The sequence below is a fragment of the Aythya marila genome, assembly GCF_965140915.1.
Source record: "Aythya marila genome assembly, chromosome: 1".
NCBI lineage: Eukaryota > Metazoa > Chordata > Aves > Anseriformes > Anatidae > Aythya > Aythya marila.
Genome location: NC_139042.1, coordinates 30,584,127 through 30,611,550, shown reverse-complemented (window position 1 = coordinate 30,611,550; position 27,424 = coordinate 30,584,127). Strand labels below are relative to the sequence as shown.

The following is a 27,424-nucleotide window of genomic DNA, read 5'->3' as shown; positions in this document are numbered from 1 at the left end:
GCCAAGTGGAAATGGATCCTAAAGCTTTTGTTAGCAGGCAGGCTTTCCCTCGGCCATGCTCCTTTAAATCAAAGCATTTGCAATTCAGTAAAAGCAACGGATAAGTACAATGAAAGCCAGGAGTTCCCTTCGATATGGAAATGTTTCCCCAAGTGACTCAAATTAAATTTCATAAAAATAAATCCATAGTTCCATGAAATTTATAGATGCATTATAAAAAAAAAAAAAAAAAAAAAAAAAAAAGTATATTGCAGGTTGCTTGATTTACTGTTGATTCTTTGGGCAGCACTCAGCAGACCAAAGGAGGAATGTGATTTGGAAATGCACTGGAGGGGATTCAGCAGTATGCAGGCAGCATCAAGTTTCATCCAATTTGAGGGGATTTTCACTCTCCTTGGATACTGTAACTAGCTGGGCTTACTATCAAATTACATATTGCTGGATCTCCTGTAAATCTGAGAACTAGTGAAAATAAATGCAAATATAGTGACTTTTGCCTCATTTGTGCTCGCATTAAGCTTTCAGTTATTCTGACATAATTTGTTTCTTTTTTACTGTGTCTTTTTTATGGATTGTGTAAGAAGACTGAAGCTTCTACACAGCATAAGGACACCAAGGTATGTGAAGAATACGTATTGTGGACAAAAGGTCTTTAAGGATGGGTACTGTCGCAAATTATGTCAACAAAAATGGTGCAGATTTTTGAGCATTTCCTCTTCCCTTAAACCAGAGTGGATGGAATAGTGGGCCTCATGATCTTACCATCACATTAATGTGTATGTATCTGTCCACCACCCTGAAGCAGACTTGTACTGGCCAGATTGAGTAGAGTGAGCAAGTGACCATCTTCACTTGTCCTTGCCTTGTCTGTTCCTTGGATCTCTCTGTTCTTCCTTCCATTTTTCCTTACATCATATAAACAGGAAAATATTAGTGATTTGGAGGCAGCTGCAGCCACAGGAGCACTGGGTTTCTATTTCCCCTCTACAGGGTTCCCTAATGAACCTCAGATTTAGCTAGGCTCCTTGCTGCCTTTACTCCATTTTCATTAAAAAGCTGTCCTGCACTGTCGTCTGCAAACAGAAAATGAGAGATAAATTGCACTTTGGAGTTTTAAAGCACAAATGATCTGCTGAGGTGAACAGAGGCTATAAGCACGTGGAGGCAAAGTACCAGGAAGGCTGTAAGATATGGCGAGACATGAAACCAGCAGTCTGCCTTTGCTAGAGAGAAAGGTTGGCTCCCACAAAGCCAGAGGAATCTTATCCTGGTAATCAGTTACAGCCGTGTTTGCTCAATGTAGTGTGCTAAAAACGTGCAAAAGCAAGCCCTGAAGCCTGCCACAGAGATATCGATGAGCAGACACTTGAAAAGGCTGGGTGCTTGTTAATGTTTAACATGCGAGTCCTCATCTGACTCTGTGGTGTTGAGCTTTATTTGTTTAATCCCTAAATTCACCAAGGGAAATAGAATGCTGTCTATTAGCCTATGATAAATAAGTAAAGAGGAAGACCTGGAAGAGTCTTGCCATATTTATTCTGCTTAATAATACAGGAGCCTGTTCTACACAGCTTTCCATTTATGAGATGAAGCAATATTTCACAGTGATTTAAACAAATCCTCTTGCCTCAAACGTGATGGCAAAAGAGGTAAAATTTGTCTGTCCTGAGGTCTGCAACTGGATTTGAGAACTGTCTTCACATTACTGCTTCTGCCAGACTCATTTATGGCCAAAGCTGGGAACAAGAGAGGACACACCATTTTGAGCCAGAGTTAATTTAATTTTAGACTGGGACTCATAGCTCAAATCTAAGGACAAACCATGCCTTAATGGAATATTTGTGTGGGAAATTTGTAGCTTTTCTAGCTAATAATCAGGCTTCTGTCGTAATCCATGGAAAATACAGACTTATCCCTTCTACTGAAAGCAAATTCTGTGGAATTCTGCTAGTTTGCTCTCCCGCTTTAGGCAGCACAGCAAAGATACTGCCCATGTGGGATGACACGATAATCCTAGCAGACCAAGGAGTTTCTTCCAAACCAAGTTAGAAAAAAAGAACCAAGTCTACTGGAATAGGATCCAAAATGCTGTCTCCAGGTCTGAAAACTTACATAGGCTCAGATTTTTGGTCCATTTGAAGCCTCACTTTTACAGCCCTGCTCAGGCAGGATGAGTGTCACAGCTGTTCATTGCCAAGTTTCATCAAACCCATGTCAAAAGCTGGAGAGGAGGCCACCAGCTTCCTACAAATAGCCTTGCTTGGACACAGCCTGTGCTGCAGGACAAGATCCCCTGAAAGCAGAACAGTGAATCTTCATGTCAGGCAAAGGGAGGATCCCTTATTCCTGATATCTGCCTTAACAGGGGTTATAAAAATTGCACTTAATGACGTTGGGGCTGCTATTTTTAGGCTACAGCACTAGGAGTTCTGGTAGGTTTGTTTAATACAGAACAGTCATTTCCTTTAACAGTCCCTGCATGGTTTTACAATCTGACTGCCCATCCATACCTCAGCTAACAGTTTTTTTGGGGGTGGGGTGGGGGACGGAGTTGGGGGGTGTCACACTTTCATCTTTTCTAGCTGCCATGGTGATGGTAACACAAACACCTCCGAGGGATGAGTTACTTCCCTTGGAAGAAGAACATCTTACTGTACACACAAGGACTGGAGAAATTTTTAGCGTAATTTTGACCACATGGTAAGCTAGTTTGGTGGGTCATAAAGCAGAAAACCCTGTCTGGGGCCAAGGTCATGTCAGCTCCATCAAGGGAACATTTTATGTGATTCTCTTCCACTCTGAAGACCACATTTTGTTTCTCACTCAGGCCAAATCAGGGGTATAACTTATGAAGAGTATTTTGCAATCTAAATAGCTATTTATACATTAAGTACAATATTTGTTGCCAAAAGGAGTTTCTCCCCAGATTCAGATCTAAACCACATTGATTATATGCTTTCAGAAAAGCCTTCCAACCCTTTATCCTCTTGCTCATACTGTTTTCCACATAGGAGGGTGAGCAAAACATCTCAGCCCCTCCATGGAGGACCGATAGAAGTTTGCACACACTATGCATGCAATTCCACATCTGGGGAAACTGGGGGAGACTGTGCAAAGAAATTGTTCAAAGCAAATATAGAAGATGATTGCCAGAGCCCAGAGAGGGCCCCAGTATGGCTGGGTGCTACCTGACCTGTACTCCACTCTCTTTAGCAGCAAATACATAATACAAAATGATGGTCTCCAAAGCTCTAACACAGGAAAAAATAAAATAATAATAATAATCTTGCTATGTCTGGCATTCTATTACAGTATGGGATATTTGGGGGTTTCTTCTGGAGATTTTGTATTATTTTTCTCTGGGAATGAATAGTTAGACTGTAGGGATATCTGGGAAAAAAAAAAAAAAAAGTGTTTACTGGAAATAAATATTCAGGATGGAGCCAAGAGAAAAGACCTTATATTATGAAGACAGGCAGCCTTTGCCATTGTAATTTAGAGTCAAACTGAGGTTGTTTTAACTTATTCAGCTTGTGAAGAGTTAATGCAATACGCTTTCAGATGCCTTCAGCTGCAGTCTCACCTCCTCCCTCTGGGTCCTTGCCCTATATTCTTGCACTGCAACTGGTGATGGAAGAGTCTGAAGGAAAACAGAAAGAGCAATATTATTAGCATTCGGAAAATGTAAGAATAAACTTTGCTCCCTGAGGGAATGACTTGAGTGACACAGTGGAAAAAAGCCTGGGGACATGTCTTCCTGCACCCTCTGCCTCCATTACCAGTGCAAAGATCCCTGGGTCTCCAGTGGAATTAAGCCTGCATTGCCTGTTGCACAATCAGGGCATGCCTTGGTAAGATACTGATGATTAAATCTTTCTTAACCATGAATACGTACCAAATCTATCTGTTGTTGTTCAGGTACAGGGAATGAAGCTCACCCTGTGACCAGTTTGGCAGCAAATATTCTTTATTTTCCTTTGTAGTTCTGAGGTTTATAATTTTATAATAAATACTTTTTAAAACAAAAATCTAAAATGTGAGATATTTTATATCAGCTTCATGGGGAAGGAAAAATAAATGAAACAGGATACACACATGGATATACACAGAAATGTAGACTGTATATTACTAATATATTAACAATCTGTATAACTTTAAGGTAAATAAATACAGTAAGAATGAACAGGAAAGGTAAAGTAAAATGACTGCAAATGCTACTCAAAGGTTTAGAATATTTTGAAAGTAACTCTAAAGGTAGCTCCAAGAAGATTTCAGTTTGGCATTGAAGTATGTGTAAGTTTTCCTATATAGCTGGGAAAATGACAGTCAGAAGGTGGCTTTTTTAAACTGACTTGGCAAAAGTTTTAATAGCAACAGCTGTCCAAACATGCTGCAGGACTTCTCTACACAAAAATACAACATCTACTGAATTTTTGGATTGGGATTTTATTTACAAGCAAATCCTGTTGCCCTTGCACTGCCTTCACATACCGCATTTTACAGACAGCTACATTTTTTGTTTCAAATAGCCTTGGGGTTTCTGTGAGGGAGAATGGCAAGAGTGAAACAGAGAAGAGCATAATATATGTGCCAGTGCTCAACGTTACAGATCTTGTAGTGAGCATGAGTTCACTGCTTTGTAAAGGTACACAAGAAAACTACTGTGGAGGGTGGGAAGCTCTTCAGAGCAGAGAAATAACTCCAATTTTGTATGCATGAAAATATTTGAGAGCTGTGTTAGTGCAGCACCGCTGTTTTCTGTCCCCAGCCTAACCACACCAAAGGCCACCTTCACCCTCAGTGCCTGCCCGGTGCTCCCCATCAGCTCTCATGGCACCAAGCCCAGAAAGCAGCAGACCATGTCCCAGTGCCAAGTTTCCCCTTCTCCAGTCAGTTCTCTTCTGCCATGTGTGACCAGTAATTTGGGGAAGGTGAGAGGGGCCAGGACTTGTCTTTGATGGGGTCCTCACCCTTAGCTTTGCCAGTGGGAACCATGAGGTACTGCCAGGTTGGTGGTAGCTAGCTCAGATGACCAAGTCGCAGGAGTACCACAAGATTTGTATGGATCTGCTGGATGGAAAGGGACAGAGTGGATCGGAGGCTGTGTCCTTTCACAGATAGGTTTCCATGGTGTGACCTTTTTGCAGCATCACTCCAGTGATCCCTCCTTCATGCAGCAGCCCTCGTGTCTCCCTGCTGGAAATGCTCTGTCTCCCACAGCCTCCGGTGCAGTGGTCTGGGGAAATCATCTAAGGCATCTTTTTAGAAGAGCCAGCTGACGTAGAGCTGTTCCTTTGCACACAAACAGAGAATCCATGCTCAGGCATCTCCCATGGGGTCCACGGAGTGAGATGGGGTTTACAAGAGACTCTAGTTCTTGGATAAAGGTAATAAGAAAACATCCAGCCTACTCCTCCCCTTTTCTGAGGGGCTCCGCTGAATCAGCAAGATCATATCCAACTATTAAGAAAATCACTAAGAATATAAATGCATTAGGAATAGAAGAAAAAGAAAATTAAATAAGGAGAAGGGGAAACAGAAATGCTTCCAAGAAAAAAAAAAAAAAAAAAAAAAAAAAAAAAAAGGAAGAGAACAAAGCAGTGAACTCTGGAAAGAGAAGATGAAACAAGTGAGACAGAGTCATGCAGACCTCAGCATTAGTCAGTGTGTTGCTGAGAAACTGAGAATACGTCTGGTCTAACTCCCACTAGGCATGGGTGGTGGGTTTCACAGAAGGAATTACAGCGCGGTGAGAAATGGCATTAGGTTTAAGAATAAATTTTCAAATGGCATTAAAAGGCAGGCCTTGAATCGTCTTTTGAAATGTCATTTTGCCCTTCCTCTCCATATTCCCCACTGCCATCTAAGTTGTTGTTTTTTTTTTCTTATTTGAAAGCAAGAGCTGGCTAAGGATCATTAAGCAGTCAATTTGGTGGTGTTTGAGCATGGGCTAAATGTAAGCCTTCACATACTTTTCCTATCCACAGAGCTGAGACTCAGCACTTTCAAGGAAGAGGAAAGATTTATGGATTAGACATCCATGCACGTTCCCACCCGGGTAGCCCCACACTCCCTCCCAGCCATGTCTTGGCTCAGACACCTTGGAGAACAGCATCGAGGTAACCATGGTGACAAGGGCCTTAAAATGGTTGTAGTCATGATCATTTAAAACAAACAGCTGCGTAAGTCTGGCCTAATCCTAATGTAATCCTCCCAAGTCTGGCAACCTAAAAATAGAAAGGCAAAAAAAAAAAAAAAAAAAAGGCCGTCCACCTACTCAAAATTAGTTCTGCCTCAAACAGCGGAGAATTTGTGCTTTGCAGCTAAATCTAAATTCTGCTTCTCCGTGAGACAGGGCCTTTGTGTCACAAGTTCATTGTTATATTTTTAGACCCAGACACTGAAAGGTGGGGCCCAAATATAAACCTCATTGTACTTTGGCAGCAAACAGGAACCAAATGATACCTTGCAGAGGTCAAGCTCAATTTGAACTCTCTCTGGAAGGCGGGAGATTTTTTATTTGTTTGTTTGCTTTATTTTTCCCAGACATCATAGTTTTTTCATTAGCTTCCTTCACAGGAAGTTTTTAGTAGTTCTTCTTGTGGCTCTTATGCTTGTCATTGTGGAGGGATTCAAAGGCTTTAAGTGACTTTCTGGAAGACCATCAAGATGGGATTAAATAACCATTCTGCTATTTTAGCCTGGGTCTTCTGACCCAAATTCATCCTTTGTGGGTCAAGACATCAATATCCGTGGCTGTACCTTGCCTTTGAGAAAGATGGTTTCACGCTTGTCAGAAGTTGCAGTAATAAATAGGACAGAGCTGTATGGTACAGAGACAAATAGAAGAAATCACACAAGGTCTGCATCAGGAGCTTGTGTGCAGGAACCAGCTCCTCCCTACCACATTTAGGGACTACTGCCATGTCTCTGGATGCCTAAGGAGCTGCACTGGTGAGGGGACACTGAGAAAGGAGATTATTTTTCTGTGCTCTTAGGGTCCCACCGTGCTCTCCCCAGTAGCAGTGGATATAAATCAATGTTATCATGCAAATTGTTTTTGGAACCTGAAGTAGGATCCAAGATGTGGATGGATGTTCCCAAGGTCACACACGATCAGCAGCAGGGCACAGAAGGATATCCTTGCTTCCAAACCGACCTCAGCCCCACCAGCTGAGGAGGCAGCACCAACATTGTCACTGCACCTTTGGTCTCCCCCACGGGGCTGAACTGAAGAGAAGCACTCAGAGTAATGGAAACAACACCAGGGTTGTAATGGAGGAGTGGGGAGGCTGGGAAAATCTTATCTGGCTTCCCACAACCACTAAGTACTCCTTACAAAGTGCTGATGGAGGAATTCTGGTACTGCAGTGTTGGGGTAGGAAGCAGAATAAGACAGCACTCAGGTGCAAGGGAGAGCGTCACTTTCCATCACCACTGCTGTTTGGGTAACACAGCTTACTTTAACCTTCTTTTTTGTTGTTGTTGTTGATATTTTTTGTTCTTTATTTTTTTTTCTGTATAAATTTGTGAGAGAAGGAGCACAGGGGTGCTGAGGAAAGCAAAACTGATTTCAAATCTCTATTTATAAATCTCTAATGTTTATAAATCTCTATTTATAAATCTCTAATGTTGTGTTTTAAAATCTTTCAAGGTAATCATCCTCTTTCTACCTCCCAGGTCTGTTTATGTACTCCTTATGTCCTGAGTGTACGAGTGGACCTTCAACTTCCCATCTGTGAAAAACAGTCATCATAATGAGGTGTTGATATGTTTGGAGTGCTACCTGCTACTATAATAGGAATGATTAATAGTGATAGATCATTTTCCACACCCACACAGATAATAGCATCTCTCCTGGGATGGCTGACAATGTAATTGTGGCAGAATGCAGGGAGGCCTGAAACGCATTTCATTAGTTATTGACTGGGGTACTTTGTCTCGTCCTTTAAAAAAAAAAATAAAAAAACACAACACATACACACAGAAAAACCACCTGACAGGAAAAAGGAAAAGCGTGTGCAGTACTTTTTAAAAATCAGCACACAGGCACAATTAAAGATAACAATGCAGCAGCAAATCAGTGCAACCCATCGGCATTTTCTTGTTCCACCACACACAACAACGTATTTGCCCCAAGAGACATTTTTGGAGGTGCAAAAGTTCACCTGCAGCCTGTTAATTCACTTTGAGACGGGACTGCGATCACTTAATGGACTCTTCTTGTACCGGCTGCTATGGTAACTGCTGCATCACGCTCTCCATAGGCTTGTTTTCGGAGGAGAGTGTAAACTGCAAGAGCAAATCTCAGATGGGTTTGTTACTGGAATCAAAATCCCAGGGCGGATTTGCAATTCTACACATGGTCTTGGCCCACCGAGCACTCCTTTTATGGGCATGTTTGCTCATCTGGCTTAATTTTAAACCCAGTCCTTAAGCATTGTGTGCTCAAAAACACTTCTCAGAATTGAAGTCTTCTGGGTTTGGGCTGGGTTGGAGGCACATGTGGAAAGCTTAAGAAAAAATAAAAAATAAAAGCACAGGAAAAAAAAATAAAAGATGAGACAAATAGAATGGAGATTGGGTTAAATCATTCAGCCCATCTGGCCTAGTCATCAAGCTTAAAGGGTACAGAAGCAAAGCCCTCTTCAAAAGCAAGCAAAGAAATGTCCTCAGGAGATTGGAAAAAGAGCTACCAAGTCTTAACCGAGCATAACCAAAGCAGTGGTAAATACCCAAGTCTGCAGACACTCTGGAGCAACAACAAAGAGACCTGGGAGTGAAGATTTCTCATCCATCTCCTTCTCATGAGAACTACCATGAAAAGTGACCTTCACCATCTCCTGTCTCATCTCTCTGAAGAGAGGGACGAGTCAGGTGCTGGGACAGGGCAGAGGATCTATGTGGGTGGGAAGAAGGAAAGAGCTGAGGGAAAGCAAGGGGAAAAGGCATCAGAGAAAGGGAAAAAATGGGGAATGAGAAAAAGAAGATGCAGAAAAGTGAAATTGGATGTCAGTGACCTGCTGGAAGCTGGCAAATGTGTTCCTGCACACGGATGGGTGAGGTCAGGCAGTGGCGGGCAAGCAGGATAGGGGTAATGACAGAGGATGCAGGTTCATGTCTGGGCAGGAAGCAGACTTTAGAGCTGGAAGGGGCCTTGAGAAAAGAAGAAGCTTACTCTTCACCCCACAACAGGACACTCCCTGTCAGGGTCATTTCTCACAGATATATGTCTGACCTGTTCTTAAAGATCTCCAGCAGCAGATGCTCCTGGACCTTCATAGATCTCCCACTCAGAGGTTCAACATGTTTTTTTCAGAGCTAGTGTTGAACATCCCATTTCTTTCCCAAGTGCAGAGAAGAACATACTGATTATATCTTCTTCTCAGAAGTGTTTGAAGACTACTTAGTCTATTCCCCTGAGTTCTTCTCCAGGATTTCTTAAAATATGATGTCCAAATATTCCAGCTGATGTTTTACCAATGAGCTTCAAAAGGATTATTTAATGCACCTTGCAAGCTACATTCCTCTCAGTATGATGCCAACCTTTTTTGCAGCAACATAACATTCTTGACTGAGGGTCAGCTTGTGATCCACCATTACCCTCATATCTTCCTTTTCAGAACTGCTATTGATCAGATTTCCACTGTATAGCCAAGGGAAATGTATAGCCATGAAGACACACACTTGATTATTCTAGCCTGAATGCAGTACCTTCTGCAATTGTTGAATGCCATTTGGATTTCTCCCTTCAGACCAGTCTTTAAGGTCATTTTAAATTTTAACTCTTTTTTTTTTTTTAATTTTGTTATCTTTAAAAATATTTGCCCTCACTTCAATCTCCAAATTTAATATATGGCCTTTCTAGTCCCTCATCTATTTTATTAAAAAAGGTACTGAGTAAATGTGATTCAGGACAGAACCTTGCAAAGTCCTATTGAATCCATCCATTTTAACATGGATCTAGGGATAACTTCATCCTGGGAGAGGGCAGAAGAGATAGAGAACGGAAAAGAAAATGGGAATAAGTCAGTTAGAGTGAAAAACCTCTTAGACTGGGTGGAGGTGGTGTGGTAGATGTAAATAGGTAGGGAAATGGACTGTAACATCATACTATTGTTTTTGGCCATAAGGTAAGAGACAGGACTGAGTAAAAGGGCTAAAAGAAGCAGCATGAAACCCAGGGGAACCCAAATTGAACTGATGGGTTCCCAAAGCATTTGACAAAATCAGTGAATCAAATAATAATAATAATAATAATGATAATAATAATAATAAATCAATACAACTATCAACAAGCTATACAATTTGTATGTGGTGCCTGTCAGACCAATGAAAAGGAAAACTATTCCTAGGAATGGGCAGACAGGCAGTGATGGGCCCGTCAGCAAAGACACCACCACAGCAGAAATCTGGGAAGAGTAATAGTACTGGGGAAGAGGTTCATGCAGCACTGGGCTGTGGTGTTCCCCAGTGCCTCCACCTGCAAACCTCTCCAGTTATGTCCATGGGACAAGTGCAGGGAGCAGGCAGCACTGTATGAGTAAGCACCCAGCGGAGCTGCAAGCAGGAGAGGGAATGACTGAAAGTCATTTGATACCAGCTGTCAGCAGGACATGCTGGAGGGCTGCTTTTTTCCTTGCTGCTGCATCTCTGCGACCTGCCAAGTGTGAAAGCAGGGCTTTTATATTGGTATCAGTGAGCAAAGCCCCAAGGAAGACAATCAATCAAGAGATAGGGTGGTGTGTCTGTCTTACGGGCTGTCCTCCCCTCCTGCCCCTTTCCCAGCAGAGGCTGTCAGCTCCTTGGGTTTGAACACCTAAGCCATGTGGCAGCCCGGACATCCTGCCTTGTCCCCATCACATGGTGTGAGCTATTTAGGCTTTCTGCCCTCTGCCCTGTATGATGACTTCTGAGGTGGCAAGAGCTGCCCCATGTGGGTGGAAGGGCCGGAGGGCAAGCAGGCCTGGACCACCACCAGGCCTTCCTGGGGTTTGTCACCACCTCTGTCACCGGGAGGGCATAATGACAGGTCACCAGGCAGGCATTAAGGTCATGGGTGGGGAAATGACCATCCCAGTGCCACCAGTGACCTGCACCTGCTCCTGACTGTCCCAAAATGTGCGATAAGTCAGCGAGGACAAACCTCGGCCCCTTGGGCTTGGCCCCGTGCCACTGCCACTGATGGCAATTCACATGCTGAGCTCCTCTTGCTCACCATTCACATGGGCCGTGTTCTGACACACATCACCCAAAATAGAAATTCCTTTCTAACTACATGGTTGTCTCTAGAGCTGCGTTTGGGCCTCGGTCAGCTCCTGAGACACCAGAGCCACCCTCCTTTGAGGCAAGGAGCACGTCCTCCTCGGTCAGCAGGCGCTGCCAGCCTCCTGGGAAGCTTGCAGCCATACAAAGTAGGCAAGCTGTGATAACGCTCTCTTCCCACTCGTTTCGCCCAGATTGACAGCTCTACCCAGTTGCCAGTGGTGACAGTTTAGCTACCACGTCATCCCTCCATGGAAGCTCTTCTGGTTGGCCATAGCAGGATATATGCCTGAGCCCTGGTTTGTGGGAGCTGAGGGGGCAAAAGGAGGTGCACAGGGGGGAGGAACGTGAAAATGAAGCTAGGCAGGTAACTTCTCTGGTAGTTAAAGATAACACACCGGCAAGGCAGTCCCTTAGGGACTCTGCTGCTTTGTATCCTTCCAGACGAACATACAGACAGGGACCCCTTCAGCCTGGATTTGGTGATTACAGCCAAAAAATAATCCCATACCTGTTCTTTCAGAAACCTCAAACTTTGTCATCCACTGTCCTCCAAAATAAAGGTCATGTGTAATAACACAAACAAGCAAGGACTAGGCCTTTTTTTTTTTTTTTTTTTTTTCTCTGTGCTTTATACTTTACCTCAATGTACCAAAAAGAGAGACAAATTAGCTTGAAGCATCCATTTTTCAAGATACCTGGGCACTGCTTTCTGCAGGAGAAATATGAGCCTGAAACCATCTGTTATTTCCTGTGAAATATCTCCCCTGTCTGACAGGGCTGACTGCTGCACTTCTTACTTCCTTTATACAAGCAGACAAAAAAAAAAGGAAAAAAGGCAGCTCATGGCCACCCATACTTTCAGCTCTGTTTACTGATTTCTACAGCTTCCTCACAAGACACTGCCAGAAAGGCAGTAGTTTAGCTGACTACAGGCTGTTCTCATTAATCCCCCTTAGCTAAACAAGATGCAGGATGGAAAACTGCAAAGCAGGAAAGCCAGCAAATTACATCGAAGCAGCATTTTAGGAAATCTGAGCAAGACACTTTTTGCATCATGCCCCTGTTGATGAGCAGTTGTTTCTAACAAATTGTTTTCTACCAGTCTAAAGCACATGGATATTTGTATGCATGTAGGGCTGTTTGTAAAGTTTCTGGAAGGCCACTTCCTTCCTCCCATGCTCCCACAGCTTTTTGATGTCTTCGCTGCATTCAAAACATCATTATTTATCTGACCAAGGGTGCTGACCCTTCTTGTTTCCACCTTATTTACATTGTTCGCATTTCAGGGGAGCAAATAAAAGGCAACAGTGGCAATGCTGTAAGCAGGAGTGAAGTTATGACATTGCTACAGCACTTCTCACTTCATCCTGGGGCCTTTAGATTATATATATATACATATATATATACACATATATGCATATGTATATATATAAAATCTACAGGAATTTCTTGTATTTCAGTTTGTATCCATCATCTCTTGTCCTGTCACTGGGCACTTCTGAAAACAGCTTGTCTCCTTCTTCTTTACTCCCTCCCATCAGCTATTTGTCCACATGGATGAGATCCCCTTGGGCCTTCTCTTCTCCAGGCTGAGCAGTCCCAGCTCAGCCACTCTTTTTATGAGACATGTTCCAGTCCCTTCATCATCTTCATTGTCCACCATTGCTAACAAGGCAGCTGGTGAATGGCATTTCAGAGCTCACTGTAGCAGCCTTCTGATCAGCTCCTGTTTTGCCATAACCACTCTGTCAGGCTGGAGGAGCCCAGCTAAAATTGCTCATATGTTGATATCTGTTTGAAAGAGCTCCCAGTCCACGCACATGATGCTTTCCTGACAGCATGCCAGAGACGGATCACTCAACTTGCTCTTTGTTTTCTTTTTTCTGCCAAGCTCACAGGCTCAGCAGTCACAGAAACATAACCTCCAAGGTATGAAGTTAGCTTTTCGGTGAAGACACAGAAATCAGTGTTCATTTCTTTATTCTTGTTTTGGCAAGTGATGTTACCCTTTGCTCAGATCCCCTACTACCTGTCTTCACTGGCAGCATAACAAGTTGGGAGCTGGCTCCCTGCTTGCTGAGAAACTCGTTCCTCTTTTGAGCTTAAGCATTGCAATCACTGAGGCATCTAAGTCAGGCAGTTCTCGTAGATGGCTTGGAAACAAGTGGTCAATCTTTTTATGCTTCATTTCAGTAGACATAACAATGCTTTCTTCTCCTTTATCTTTCCTGCCTTTATTAGGTTGTAGTCTGCAGAGAATCTGTTTACTACTCAGTGTTATCTTAATATAATAAATAAATATATGGTGGTACAGTATTATGGGATATATATGATACTATAAAGATAGATAGATAGTTACAAACATACACATTGTGAAGGATAGTAGGCAAAATACAGGTTCTTACTTTTGCTTGAATTATTCCTGTTAGAGGTACCCTGATGACTTCAAACCTTTTGTTAAATTAAATTACTAAAGCAGTCTCCTGAATGTGTAGCCTTCACAAAACAACGATCATGAAACAGATGAGAAGCTTGGGGACTTTCCATTCTTGCTGTAAACAATATCTGCATGGGTTGTTACAACATCATCCATTAATGCTGGTTCACGTGGAAAGGGGTGGGATGAAATTGCACGTTGCTGAAAATCCAAACAAAATGAAGTCTTCTTTTATGATCTTCTAAAAGGATACAACTTCACGGCCTTTAAGTGTCAAAGTTTTCAGATAAAAAAATGCTTGGCAAATTGGTAAATAGGGTAATTTTCTCTAAACACATGCTATAAAAACCTGACAGATTTTTTCCAAGCTTAGGAAAAAGAGTGAAACCAGAATGGTTATTTCACATAGAAAGTAAATCCCTTACTAGTCAATCTTTCTGATGGGAAAGGAAATTATTATATAGACCTGGCCAGGCACCATCACATATTCCGTCAGAAATACTTCTGTGGGCAGAGACCCACAAACCTACAGTATGAAGGGATAGATCAAGAGACCACCGTGTCCGCTGGAGGGATTACAGTACAGTACTTTACAGCAATACGTCGCTTTGCCAGCCCGTCTAAAGTTACAGCATTTCCGTAATCCACGTAATACGCTGAAGAGTTATTAAGTTTGAGTAAACCAAACACCAGTGGGTGTGACAGCCATGTGGCAAGTGCTTGACTCAGACGTCTACCACAGAGCTTGAATTTCTCATATATTTTTGTACTCCTCAGTGAGGACAACAAGCAAGGCTGGAACTTATTGGTCAAGGGCTCAGTGGGCTGTGTCAGGATGACTAAACACTTGTCCTGGCTGTGGCACCAATCCTTGACTAATCTCTCTGTGCCTGAGGTTTCAGCCTTTCCGATTGCTTTGTTCTCAGGCACCATTCCCAGCAGGAGAAGAGAAATGTCGTCTGTGGAATAATTCCCCCAAGTGAACAAAGACTTAGCTAAATGTGTTGTGACACGGGAATAGAAACACAAGGGGAAAAAGTGGGAGGTTGTTTAAATTTGCTACAAACAACAATAGCCTGTGTATGCTGACAAGACGTAGCACAGTTTCTGACATAATGGATCAGTTGTGTCCTCTCGTTCTGCCGATCCAGGTCAGTGAGTCTTGCAGCATAAGGTGCCCCACAGGTTTAGCTGTTTTCAGGAGCTAGATCTTAGTTGTGATACTGGAAATGCTCAGGTGACTTTGCTGTTATGCAGAGTGATATAAACAATGAACTTTGTGAAGAAGCCCAGAGATAATGGGGAGTGACTGAAGCTTAGCACGAAACCACTCTTGGGTGTCATGCTGTTTATAGACTGTGTCCATTCAGGCAAGGCAAAGCCTCTCCTTCTGGGGAATCTGTCATTCTTTAATGGTGTTACTTGGCTTTAATAATTAACCCCACTTATTGATATAGCTATTTTGATTTATTTACTTTAAGAACTGGGGATTTTTCAGACTCTTCTTAGAATAACAGCTCTCTGCTCAGTACAGTGTATGGTAATTTGCAGTTCCCGGATAAGTGGGCTCTGAGCTTTGACTCACCTACCAGGGACTCTTTGCCATACAAATAACAGCAGAATATGTGAGGTGTTTGTAGGCTCACCAGTTCCTATTTTATAGTATGAAGGTTTGTTGACTGATACTTCCAGAACTGTGGCAGTAGGAAAAAATGCATAAACATGACTCTTGTTTTCTTGTGTTTGTAGGTGATGTGTTCAATAAAGTATGAGCCAAATTAAGCTGTTACACTGCACAAGCTGAGTGCCCTAAAGGTAGCTAAACCTCACTCCATTTCAGACCAAAATATAAAATTTTAAGCCAAAGAAATCTTTCAAAAAATAAATGGCTTAACAAAAACTGTGACTACTTTCTATAAATATTTTTGGTCTGTGTATTCAGATCATCACAGCTATACTAACTTTACTAATAAACTTTATTTTGCATTATTAACTCTGCTGCCAATTTAAATCTTGAACTGGGAAGCAGATCCTGGAGTGAGTTGATTGTTAGCTAACGTAGTGAAAGTCTCATAATGAACTAAAGCCTATCAGTAACAGCAGTTACTGATTTAGCTGTATGATTAACTGCAACTGTTAGGAACTACCTTTCAATGAGTAACTAAAAAGATTTCAGCCTTATCTGTGGGCCGTTTTGCTCTTATGATCTAAGGTTTTTGATCCTCCTCCCTTAAAAATAGCATCTAAAACAATTCTCACATTGATCATTGCTTATTTCTTTGCAATGCATTTCAGCACACATCTGGAAGTCATGGGGTTAAAAAACAACAGGGAGAAGGGGAAGATACTACATTTTGCTGACTTTGTCCTAAAAAATTCTTTGATATTGTTAATGAGCTACAAGGAAACACTAAAGTATAGATGCATAGAGGAAGCAGAACAGTTCTGAATCCATTCCCATCTGCAGGTCCCCCTAGATTCCTGCTGCAATATGGGAAAACAAAGAAGACACTCAGTCTGTACCATCAGACTTTATTATGTTCCTCTGTTATGCAAGAAAATGATTGCAAGGCATGTTCATAAGGAGATCATCATTATACAATTAAAGTGAAACTAAGCTGGTGTTTGGGAGTATTTAAGCTGCCATTAGAAACTGAAACTCGAGCTAATATCATATTTCAGTGATGTTCTGACAAGAGCTCTGAAGGAAATTGCCCTTAGTGAGTTGTGCCTGGATCTATATGCTGGGATGTACAATAGAGCTGATTCCAGGCATTGTATCTTCACTATTCCCATAGCATATGCAGAATAAGAATATCTCTGTAACACAAATACTTATTCTATTTGAGCCTCTAGGCCTGTCCTAACTACTGTGCTGTAACGTCTAAGCTAAACTGTATCAGGGATATGCAAGAGAACTTCCTTCATCCGTTGTTGCTTGAAGCAAAGAGCATCTCTTTCTGAAAAGCAATCTAATCTTGATTTGGAAATTGTCAGTGATGGAAGAATCAACCACAACCCTGGGTAGATGTTTCCGATGGTTAATTATCTCTGTGGTTAAAAAATGTTCCTCACTTCTAGTCTGAATTTGCCAGGCTTCTGCTGTCAGCCACTGGATCTCATTATATCATTATCAGCTATGTTAAAGAGTCCATTTTCATATTTTCCTTAACCATGTAGGCATTGAGAGGGATCCCATTTATGCAGCTTTAGCTGTCTGACAGTCACCGTATAACCTAAACTAGCTCACTAGGCCCCTTATCAGTCAACTCAGAGAGCCAGTTGTCCCTCTTCCATGCTCCTTGAAGCTGGCAAGCACATCTACTTTACACACAACTATAGCTGGGCCTTGCTACACACTCCCTCTTCTCCTGTTTGGGTTGGGTTCATGAGTGGACATTGTATGTGGACCCTGTGCCAGGATGACTCTGGCTGTGACTCTTCCATTTTTGCCATATGCAGAACAGCTTTCCTACAGCCAAGGTGCCTGATAGAGTGATTACACCTCCAGGATCTAGTCTAGCTTCCTTGAAATACCAGATACATTTGTCTGCTACCAGATTCTGGAGGCCAGTGAGCCAGACATTTAGTCTGTATCCCCCTATCTCTGAAAGGTTTTCTTGTAGACTAGAATGGTTTGCAAAGATATGAGATCTTTTCTGTTCCAGACTGCTAAAGGTCACTTAGTGATGTCAGGCTTGATATTGATTATGTGATGTCCCCCTTTTTTTTCCTCATATGCACATCATATACAATGAAATACTTGATGAAAAAAGATAATCTGGCAGATTTCAGGGCAAACTTATGTTATTCCAGAATGATTGACTGACCTTCCTCTTGAGGCAAGAAGCAACACTTCCTGTAGTGGAGACCTCAACCCCACAGTTTACCAAGACACTCATTTTCCAAGAACATCAAGAGCTACAGGAATAATTTCCTTCTCTTCCTATCCCTGTCTGGCCAGGTCACCACCCAAACCACTGCTACTGTCTGCTTCTCTCTTTCCTGGGTAAGCAGGATGTTTTCTAGACTTGTCACTTCGATCTTTCATTTTCTTTTTGAGCTAAGAGGGAAAGAGTGGTGTCTTTCCTTGCCTTCACTACCAGGAATCATGCTGTCTTAACATCACTCTTGCAGATTCACATCAGTTCCATTGAGTCAGGTAACTAAGCTGGTGGATATCTACAGCAGAGATCTGTATGACTCTGAAACTAACATAGGCTCACAGCAGCATATTTTCCCTTTTGCAAATATAAATTTTAAAAAGTGAAAAGGGCAATAAGGAGTGGAACAGTAGCACCAAAATGAGAAAAAAATAACTCAGTAATGAGAATTTGAAATTTTTATTACTTATATTCCTAGACTGAACTGAACCATTATTAGTTTTAGTCTCAGAAATGCAGTGGATACTGGAGCAAAAACTCCTTTATGTAGGAAAGAATCTCTAGTTCAGGAATATTGAAAAATATTAAAGTTTGAGTCCTCATGTGTAAACAGTGTCCAGTCCTTGAAGCACTGGTGACATAATGCTTCAGCCAGTGGGTAGTAGCAAGGATTTCCCCAGTAGTGACAATGTAGTAGGAGCAAGTGGCCCTTTAGACCCTACTGGAAATGTTCTGCTGTCTACAGGGAAGATTACCTTGAAATGGAGAGTGTGCACATGTTTGTGTGTGTGTGATCACAGGCACAGCTCCTGATGGATATCACATTACAGGAATACTTTCACCACTGCTTGTAGAAGCACAGATGTGCCAAAAGCTGTGATCCAGAGGGAACTTGTCAAAGGCTGAGTGAGAACAGTTAATCCTTCATGTCTATCCAGCCTTTTCTGCTGCAATTGTCTGCAGGAATGCTGCCTACCACCAGCTGCGGCCATGCATGTAGGTGAAAACTGAGCCAGGGGCTCTCACATCACCACAACTTATTTCATGAAAGCCACTGCTCCGTAATGGTAACAGCCAGCCCAGTCTGGATTTGCACTGCAGTTAGATGCCATATTCAGATGGCACGATTTGTGAGCACATCTAAGATGCAGTGATAAACCTCCATCCTCACTCCCCAAATGAACATCAGGGTCTCTGCCCACAGCATAGCATCCTTCTGGGTAGCGTCATGGTTTGGTGGTGGTTCCCCAAAGGGGTTAGAGCAGATCACCTGGATGATTATGATTTAAAACTATGAAGTTCACCTAAACTGGGATTTAGGAATTATTTTGGGGGGTGAAAGCTGAATATCTCCTTTAGACCCAAACCTCTTCTACTCAGTCTTCACTGTTTGATACTGAAAGACAATGCATTAAGCAAAGGGTTTCCCTCTTCACTCGCACCAATCTGATTTATGAGGCTGTCCTCTCCTCACAAGAGTACTTATGCTTTGTATTTCTCCAGAACAGCCTCATAGCTTACAAATATTTGCACATGATAGAGCTGGAAGAAGATTTTTAAAGATTTGTAAATAGTTTAGGCAGATAATTTCCATTCATTTAATGTAATTCTTTGAGTAGCATTGAAAAATATAAGGGTGTTTATGAGAAATTTCTTTCAATGCCAGAAAACCTTTACATAGCTACTGCCAATGCTACTGTGCAAATAATAATACTGTAAGATTTCAAAATCATGTTTATAAGCTGGAGCTGTTATGGTTCAGAAAACTCCAATGATTCACCAGCACTGTTGTTATGGTTAATTTTCCAGGAAAAGTACGTTATTGCAACAATTTCTCTTTTTTTGCCATCACAATGTTTATTCCTTTTTCTGCTTGTTTTTACTGCTGAATCTTAGTCTGGCACAGAGATTCTCGTATCTAAAAAGGGTTTCTAAAACCATCAGCATTTTGAAACATATACAGACTGCCAGGGGATCTTATTTTTGGCTTTTTTAATAACTTAGTGTTTTTGAACTTTTTAACAGTAATGAGCAATCCTCCCCCTCAAATAGCAACATTTTAAAGTGGCGTTTCAACTTTTGTGGCTGCAGTCCACTCTTTTATAATGTGGGAAATGCCCTGCCTCTGAACTGTGTAAGTGATACGTCATTCTCCTCAAGTCTGCTTTTTAGCAGAAATGAGTAAACACCTCTGAGGTCCTGAGGACGTGTTTTCAAAACAGTGTCCAGTACTCCCAAAGATTGAAACAATGATGGCTGAGGAGTTAATAGAAAGAAAACATCAGGTCAGGAGAGAGTTGCTGAGGACAGGACAGGATGAAAAACTTGGAGTAATAGCACGGAGCAAAGGACAATTTTCTCTTTATTCCCCAGCAGCAGCAAAGTCTGTTGGAGTGCTGACTAAGCCTCCCGGGGGAAAGAGTGGGAGTCCCAGAGGATGAGTGGTAAACATGGGCCTGGACAAAGCACTGGGAAATGTGCTGCTTGTCAGCAACCCTCCTGCTATGCGATTGAGATAAGATAGGTGGCCTAAACTGTCTCAAAAGACATCTGTGAAGCATCTCTCAAGGCAGAAAGGGAGCAGGAGCCCCTGCAGCCTCTCTTGTTCCTCTAGGCCTTGCCTTTCTTCCATTTCCTCCTTCTGCTGCTCCCTTCTCCTCTCCTTTCCTACCCTCCCTTATAAGGTCCCCACAAACAGCTATCGATATGTGTTGTAACTCTTTCTGAAGAAATTTGATAGCATGCTGACAGTCTGGATTATCACAGTACATTGGAGATATTGAGACCACAGCATGCAGTTTGTAAGACAGCCACAGCTCACCTTATGGTCTCCACAAGGTTTTCATGGGAGATGAAGGGGAAAGACCCTTTGGGGAGGGCTCTGCCGTCATGGGAAGGATGTGACGCATGGGTGCAGCATGTCCAAACCCTCCTCACTACATGTATCTGGATCTGTGCTCATGAATAACACAAGCCAGAGTTTTCAGTTTTGTGATGGATGTTTTCAGACCTCCATCAGAAGGTTAGTCCCATGTGACACCAACACCTGGAGAGCTTGGAATGAGGAAAGGTGCAAGAAAACCATCCTCCTTTCCTATATAGAACAAGACAGGCCCAGAGAAGAGCATTTTAAGAATGACATCAAAGTTTTCTCATCCAAAGGGAATCTCTCTGGGTCAGATTCCTCTGAAGAAATATAATATCTATATCTGGGCATCCTACACCTCACAACATCAACAGGAAAAATAAGCACAACTAAAAGTGGTAATACACATCATCTGAAATACCTTCCAAATTTGCCATGTACTCCTGGGCATTGACTCAACAAGGATACAACAGTGATTAACTCAAATGTAAATAACTCTGTTGTAGACATACGGAGATAGGAGACATGGATCTTGCTTCTGTGCCTTGGTGTGCCCTGATTTCACTCTCTGTCAGGGTTGCAGGCAGTGAACCTTAACACTGTTCCAGCTTCAATTGTTTAATTTCCCTTTGCCTTTCAGTCCTTTTTCAATTCACACCTGAACTTTGTGACTTCTTCCATGCCACTCCCCACATGCAGAGCATTCCTCCAGTTGAGATTTGACAAACATCCTGGTTCTAAACACAGCTCAGAACACACCTGCTCTGTGAGACTCTGGGGCTGTCGTGGCCCCACCCCAGCAGGGGATTTCTCAGTCCTGTGGAGCACCACTGGCATTGCCAATTTCAGGACCTCCTCTCACTCGTATTTTACTGGTTCCTTATTGAAAGGAGGTGCTGGATCCCACAAATAAAATAATAAATTCACCTCTCTAAAGCCTGAAAGTTCAAGTCATTCCTTTGTATGGAGTGGGGGATACAGGGAAAACGGAAAGGAAACTTAAGAACTGCCTCGTGACTGTAATCAGGTGAATGATTTGTGCCAAAACAAGTGAATAAATTGCTCTCTATGGCCACTGAAGGCAGGACAAGAAGTGATATATTAAAATTGCAGCAATGGTTAGCTGGTAGCAAAAAAAATGCGAAGGGAAAGAGAATGGGGTTATCCAATACCTTGGTTAGATAGCAGAGACCCTGTTGCTCTTGGTTTTAAGATCAGACTTGAGAAGCACATCATCCTGCCATCACAACTGAGCAGCAGAGGAATGGGTTAAATAGTGGCCCATGACCCATTTCCCATGAGTTCTGTGTGTTTGTAGATAAGAATCCAAAAGCGTTGAATCACAGGGAAGGTATCCTAGCTCATCCCAGGGCAAGACAGGGGCAGAAGGTTAGGATTTGGTGTTGTCGTTCTGTAGCCCTGAGGAAAGTTACTGTTTAGGTCACTGCCCTGTTTAACTTCTAATGAAGTTGCTCAATTCTGCAGAGCTGACAGAGCAATCTCCTGCTGAGGTTAGCAACAGTTGAAGTTCAAGAGTGGGTACAGAGACAGAGAAGCATCAAAACATGCAGGTGCATTTGTTTCTCCTACTTGTTGCTCCAAGAGGTACTTGAAAATACAGATATGGCAGGTGTTTTTCTCATTTGTGAAAGCACAGAGAGCTTTCTAAATATTCTTTGTTTAGTTCTGAGTTTTATCCCATTCCTATATACCAAAGAGATGTCATTTGAACAGGCTTGCAGGTAGACTGGAGAAACATCTGGTTTGACCCGGGAAATGTAGGTTTAAGGTAAGCAAGTGCACATGAGGCATCTCACACCTCTGGCTCCCCCCAGTCTCCAAGAGCAGGGCACCTTTTTGAACATGTCCTAACTCCTTTCCAGCACAAGCTCAGCTTCCTTCATGGAAACACCTTTTCTGAGTCACATCTTTGTGCTCAGCTGGGATTTGGCCAGAGGCCACACCTGGAAACCTATGCTGAGGAACATTCAAAGATATCAACCCAGCAAGCATGCTTTAGCAGGGTCTACATTTGCTCTGGCACCCTTGTAGCCTGTCAGATGATTATGGTTTATTCTCTAGTCAGGTACCCAGTTGTTTACCTTCATCATTTTGTAGGGCCCAGGTTGGGATGGCTGTTTCTACAAGGTAACATGTGAGATCCTGACACTTCTCTGGAAGGGTGTCTTGTCGGGAGGCAAGGCTGTGCTGCTCTCATGCCAGGAATGATGAGATATCCCTCACATGGTGTCAGTGCTTGACTGGACATTGGAGTCAGATTGTCACATGCCATATCTGTCTCTGTGTGCCATGGTGGCCTGCATGGCCCAGCCTGTATGGTCTGCACCAAGCCATGTAACTACCTCCTGATGCTCAGAAGGAGACATGGAAATACTGCACGTTGTCTTGCTGCAGTAACCATGCTGCCAAGAGGAACCCATTGCCCTGAGGGGAACAAAAGCCTTGAGATTGGCTGGAAGGGATGTGAGAGAGATATGTGCTAGGCTAGACCAGTGCCTTGTCCTTATGCTTTGAAGTATGCATGGTCTGGGACAGGTCCACATGAAATAACTCACAAACACTCCATTTTGTGAGGTGCAAAGACCCCAGTGACACGCTCTTTCATATCAAGCCTCCAGCGACAAACTCTTTCACATCAAGCCTCCAGCATGGAGGCCTAAAGGTAGTAGACAAGTAGAAATGCCATGTGAAGAGTCAAACCTAACTTAGGCCAAAGTCATGGACCTGGGCACGTTCAAGCCATATTGTAATGAAACACAATCCCATCAGTCCTGCCAAGACTGGTAGTACAAAGCTCTCTGAAAAGGGAGCGTGAAGTAGCCTCAGGATGGGTGGAAGGAGAGGGAGGGCTAGCTGAGGAGCTGGATGAGCTAAGCAAGCCGGGTGAGGTGGTGAATCAATGCGTCATTCCTTGTGCAACCACAAGGCAACTCCCCAAGAGGTTGCCCTTCCCAGGAGAAGCGTGTCTGGTGGGGGTGAATCCCTTCTCAGGACCCAGCAGATGAGTCAGTGTTGACTCAGGTCTTTGTAGTCCTCCCTGCTCAAGTGATACTGGGTAAAGAAGGGAAAAGATGAAGCCTGTTTGTATTTCTCCTATGCGACTCCCACTCTTGCTATAAACTGTAAACACTGCATAGGAGCATTTTTTTCTTTTATTTTTCTTTCTTTTATTTTATTTTTTTTTTATTATTATTATTATTTTTTTATAAACTTGACTGCTGGGTGCATGCATTAAGCTATAAATATAGTCTTTCATGGGGGAAGAAAAAAAAAACAACCTCGTTTATAAGTGTCCCATTAAGCAAAAACATGTTCCATTCTTTGTGGGGAGACCATTCTCCTGCCCACATGTTGAGGTATCTTGGAAGCAGTATGTAGCTCTTTGAGGACCAATTATTAATTTGAATTTATTGAGTGCTGACAGATGTGCTTGGTGCTTTATGGTCACATAAGGGAACCCTTGTGGCTGCACTATTTCAAGAGAAAACTCCCATGAAAAGGTGGAAACCCTTTTGGTTTAAGGAAACTGAAAGACGCTGTTCTGATTTTTGAAACACCGGCCTCAGCAGCGCTCCACTGCATTGACCAGCTTACGGGCCAACTTGTCTCCTTAGCAAAGTGTTAATAAACACTGACAGAAGTAAACAGGGAACCTCTCCTCTGCAACCAACCAGGTAACATTTGGTACACTGATTCTGTCTGCTTCAACTATGTCTGAGGGACACAAAGCTGCTGGGTACTAAGAAATCAAACTCAGTTTCTTTTCATCTGTGTAACCGTGAGAAGAGTTTAGCTTCTCATTCTGAAACCAGTTTGTGAGTTGCAGGGGTTTTATTGATCTGTATTGTCTTCTCCCATCATTCTTTCCTGCCAAAGCAAATGGCATTTCCCGTGAGTCTGTGGTTTCAAGGATGGTGTCATAATAGAGAAGAAAAATATGACCAAATTATTTTATTTTTAATGATACTTCTAATGCTCTCTTTCAGCAGTGAAGAGCAGCAATTCAGCTAATGGAGAGACATGTGAGTATAAAATTCAGAGTATGGCTGGGGTTGACTCTAGAGAAATGAAGCAAAGGAGGCATAAGTAAATCCTACAGGCTCGCACAACATAGCTGGGGGTATTTTTCTTCTTTAAGACAAAACTGGATGCTCTACACAAGTAGAGGTATAGTATGTCCTGGGGCTTCCAGGCTGTCTGTTCATGCAGTTTTTCTGGTAGCTTCACAAAGTAAAATCTTGCCTAACTCTTTGCCTCGTGACCACAACCTTGAGAACACTGACAATACTTAAATAGTTGTAAAGGCAAAGAACAAACAGGCATACTCCCTTCTTGCTGCTGCTGGAGGGAGAGGTGAGACCCTAGAGGCTCTCACACACTTAGGCTCTTTAAAACCAGTGAGTCAGTGACACGTAGTACGGAGTCCGGGAAACCATCCCGCTAACCTTTTCCAAGTCCTTAAACTTTTGATGTGTGATGGTGAAGGTGATAATGATTAAAAGAAGAATCTGTTACGTATGGGGAGGTGAAATGGCAAAACACTGTTGTTTTTTTCTTTCCCCTCCCACAGGTTAGATTATGCTATACAGAAAGAATTTACCCAAAGGCAGATAATGCTTAAACCATTTAGAAATAATTAATAGACATTAGAGTCACTGCATACTACAGAAAACTGTGTCCTGAAAGGTTAGACAATAACTTTCTTTGTTAGAGTAAAAGATGTTTGTTTAGGCCCAGCTGGAGCTTCCGACTGCCTAATTACCCGGAGATGAAGTAGCTGTGCTCTTAAGGAAGTCAAAAATGCACTCCAATGAGTGCTGGGCAACACAGGCCACCAGGTTTCCACAAAACGTCATGCAGATATGTTGTTAAATTAATTTTGCAGGTGGAGGCTGTTCTTAAACTTCTGCATTTTCTAAAAGGCTAAAATAGGTTTGCAATATATCTGCAGAATTGCTTTCTCCCTTTTGTAATGTAATACATTAAAAAAGCACCTTAGAGACTGCCGATGCCTCTGCTCAGGTTCCATGAGGACTGTCCTCCTAGCCATGGCCAGGACCCCCTTGTCACTCATGGGTGACCACCATCCTTCTTTGGGACCATGGGGATGGCAGCAAAGATTGAATGACTTCCAAGAGCCGAGTGCTTGGGCAGCTTTGTAAACTTGAAAGTCCTATCTATTTGGCCATGTTTCATGCTCGTTTTGTCTCTCCCTTCTCCCAGTGGAAGACGGAAGAATGAAGAATGAAAAAATGGAAGAAGGAAGAATGGAAGAAGTTGGCAATGCTCACACCCCAGTGTAGCTGGCAGAAAGTGAAGCTAAAGCAGCCCCAGATCCTCTGCTTGTTAAACACAAGGGAGGAAGGGGATTCACCTGCTCCCAAGGTTTTGCAGAAAAAGTGGTTGGGAAGCATCCCTTCTCCAAGATCCTTTTTGATGGTGCCACTTCCCAGCTCACACTCCTCAGTTCATCTCTGGCACACAAATCCCAGCTCAGCTTGAGGTGGGAACAGTTTGCCCTGCTGAGTGGGGATGTAAAAGGGGGCTTAGACATTCAGGAACTGCAAGCCAGCTCTCTGGATTTGCTCCTGATGTTTGCCAAATGCTTTCTATTCACTGGAATATGATGAAAAACATTTCTGTGAGTTTGTGGCTGTCTAGTTCCTAGCAAGCCGTTAATACAAGGGATGAAGGGGAAACCCAAACCCCCAAACCAAAAATCTGGACAACTTACAAACCTTCTCTATAGCTTAAATAGAGGCTTGGTCTAATACTCCTAATTGGCTGGAGCAGCCCTTACAATTTCCCAGACGGTTACTTAAGTACATGTAACCACTGTAACTGCTATGCCTGTTATTGTGCTGCTTTCCTTTCCTGCTGACTGACACAGAGCAATGAAACTACCCAGGTCTGACATTACAAACCAAGACATTGAAGCCAAGGTATGAATGTAAAAAGGCAATAAATACCCTGCTAATCTCTCCAGCAACACAGAAGCAGTAGCAGGAACTATTTGCTCCAGAAAAAAAATCTAGCTGGTGTTTATTAATTTTATTTTTTTATTCTTGGAGTTCAAGTTGTTCCAGTTTTTAAATATATACATACATTTGTGTCCAAAGGGTTTGTACTGCTATAGTAGAAACCTAGCTTTTTCCTTCAACCCTGGGTCTGCTATTGCAGTTACTCCGACATGTCACTATGCCACTTAACAACTTCCTGCGACTGAAGTCTCCTTCCCCTTCCCCTTCCCCTTCCCCTTCCCCTTCCCCTTCCCCTTCCCCTTCCCCTTCCCCTTCCCCTTCCCCTTCCCCTTCCCCTTCCCCTTCCCCTTCCCCTTCCCCTTCCCCTTCCCTTTCCCCTTCCCCTTCCCCTATCCCCTTCCCATCCTAGCAAGGATCCCATGCCTTCCCTTATTGTACTTATTTACTGTTTTTCAACTTTTCGTGCTGGTTTTCCTTTCATATGTCCATGGAATTTATTTATTTAAACCCACACTTACTTGGGGAACAACAGAAACAGTCCCAACAGTTTATAGCAGGAACTTCTACCAGGAGCTTATGCTGCTCTGCCTTAATATTTTAGCCTTGTTAGAGACCAGATATCTGTTGCTCATGCTCCTGTACCAAGTTAGCTCTGTTTACAAGCTACTGCTTTTATTGATACCTTGTAATGAAAACATCTGGCCTAAGGACATCAAGATGCCCCTTTCCCTTTTGGCTTGGCAGTTTGGTCTCAGAACTATAAATCCCTCCTTTCCCAGCACCCCTTGAAATGATGACCTCTCTGGAGGACCTCTCCTCTCCTGGGCCACCCAGCAAACCATCAACAGAGTCCCCCAGCACCCTACTTACAGGACGGCTTTGAGGAGCACAGCCATGCTCAAGGGGCTTTTATCGGTGAAGGTTTCCTTCCCCGTGGCTGGAGTCTGGGTCCTTCTCCCCATTTCTC

General features: G+C 42.8%; 1 long non-coding RNA gene across 1 annotated transcript; it reads right to left on the bottom strand.

Annotated features, from left to right (window-relative positions):
* Positions 1-27,424, bottom strand: LOC309875103. Its single transcript, XR_014316981.1, has 4 exons — positions 27,328-27,424; positions 3,584-3,640; positions 763-905; positions 1-61 (listed from the first exon to the last, which is right to left on the bottom strand). It is a non-coding gene; the product is annotated as an uncharacterized lncRNA (long non-coding RNA).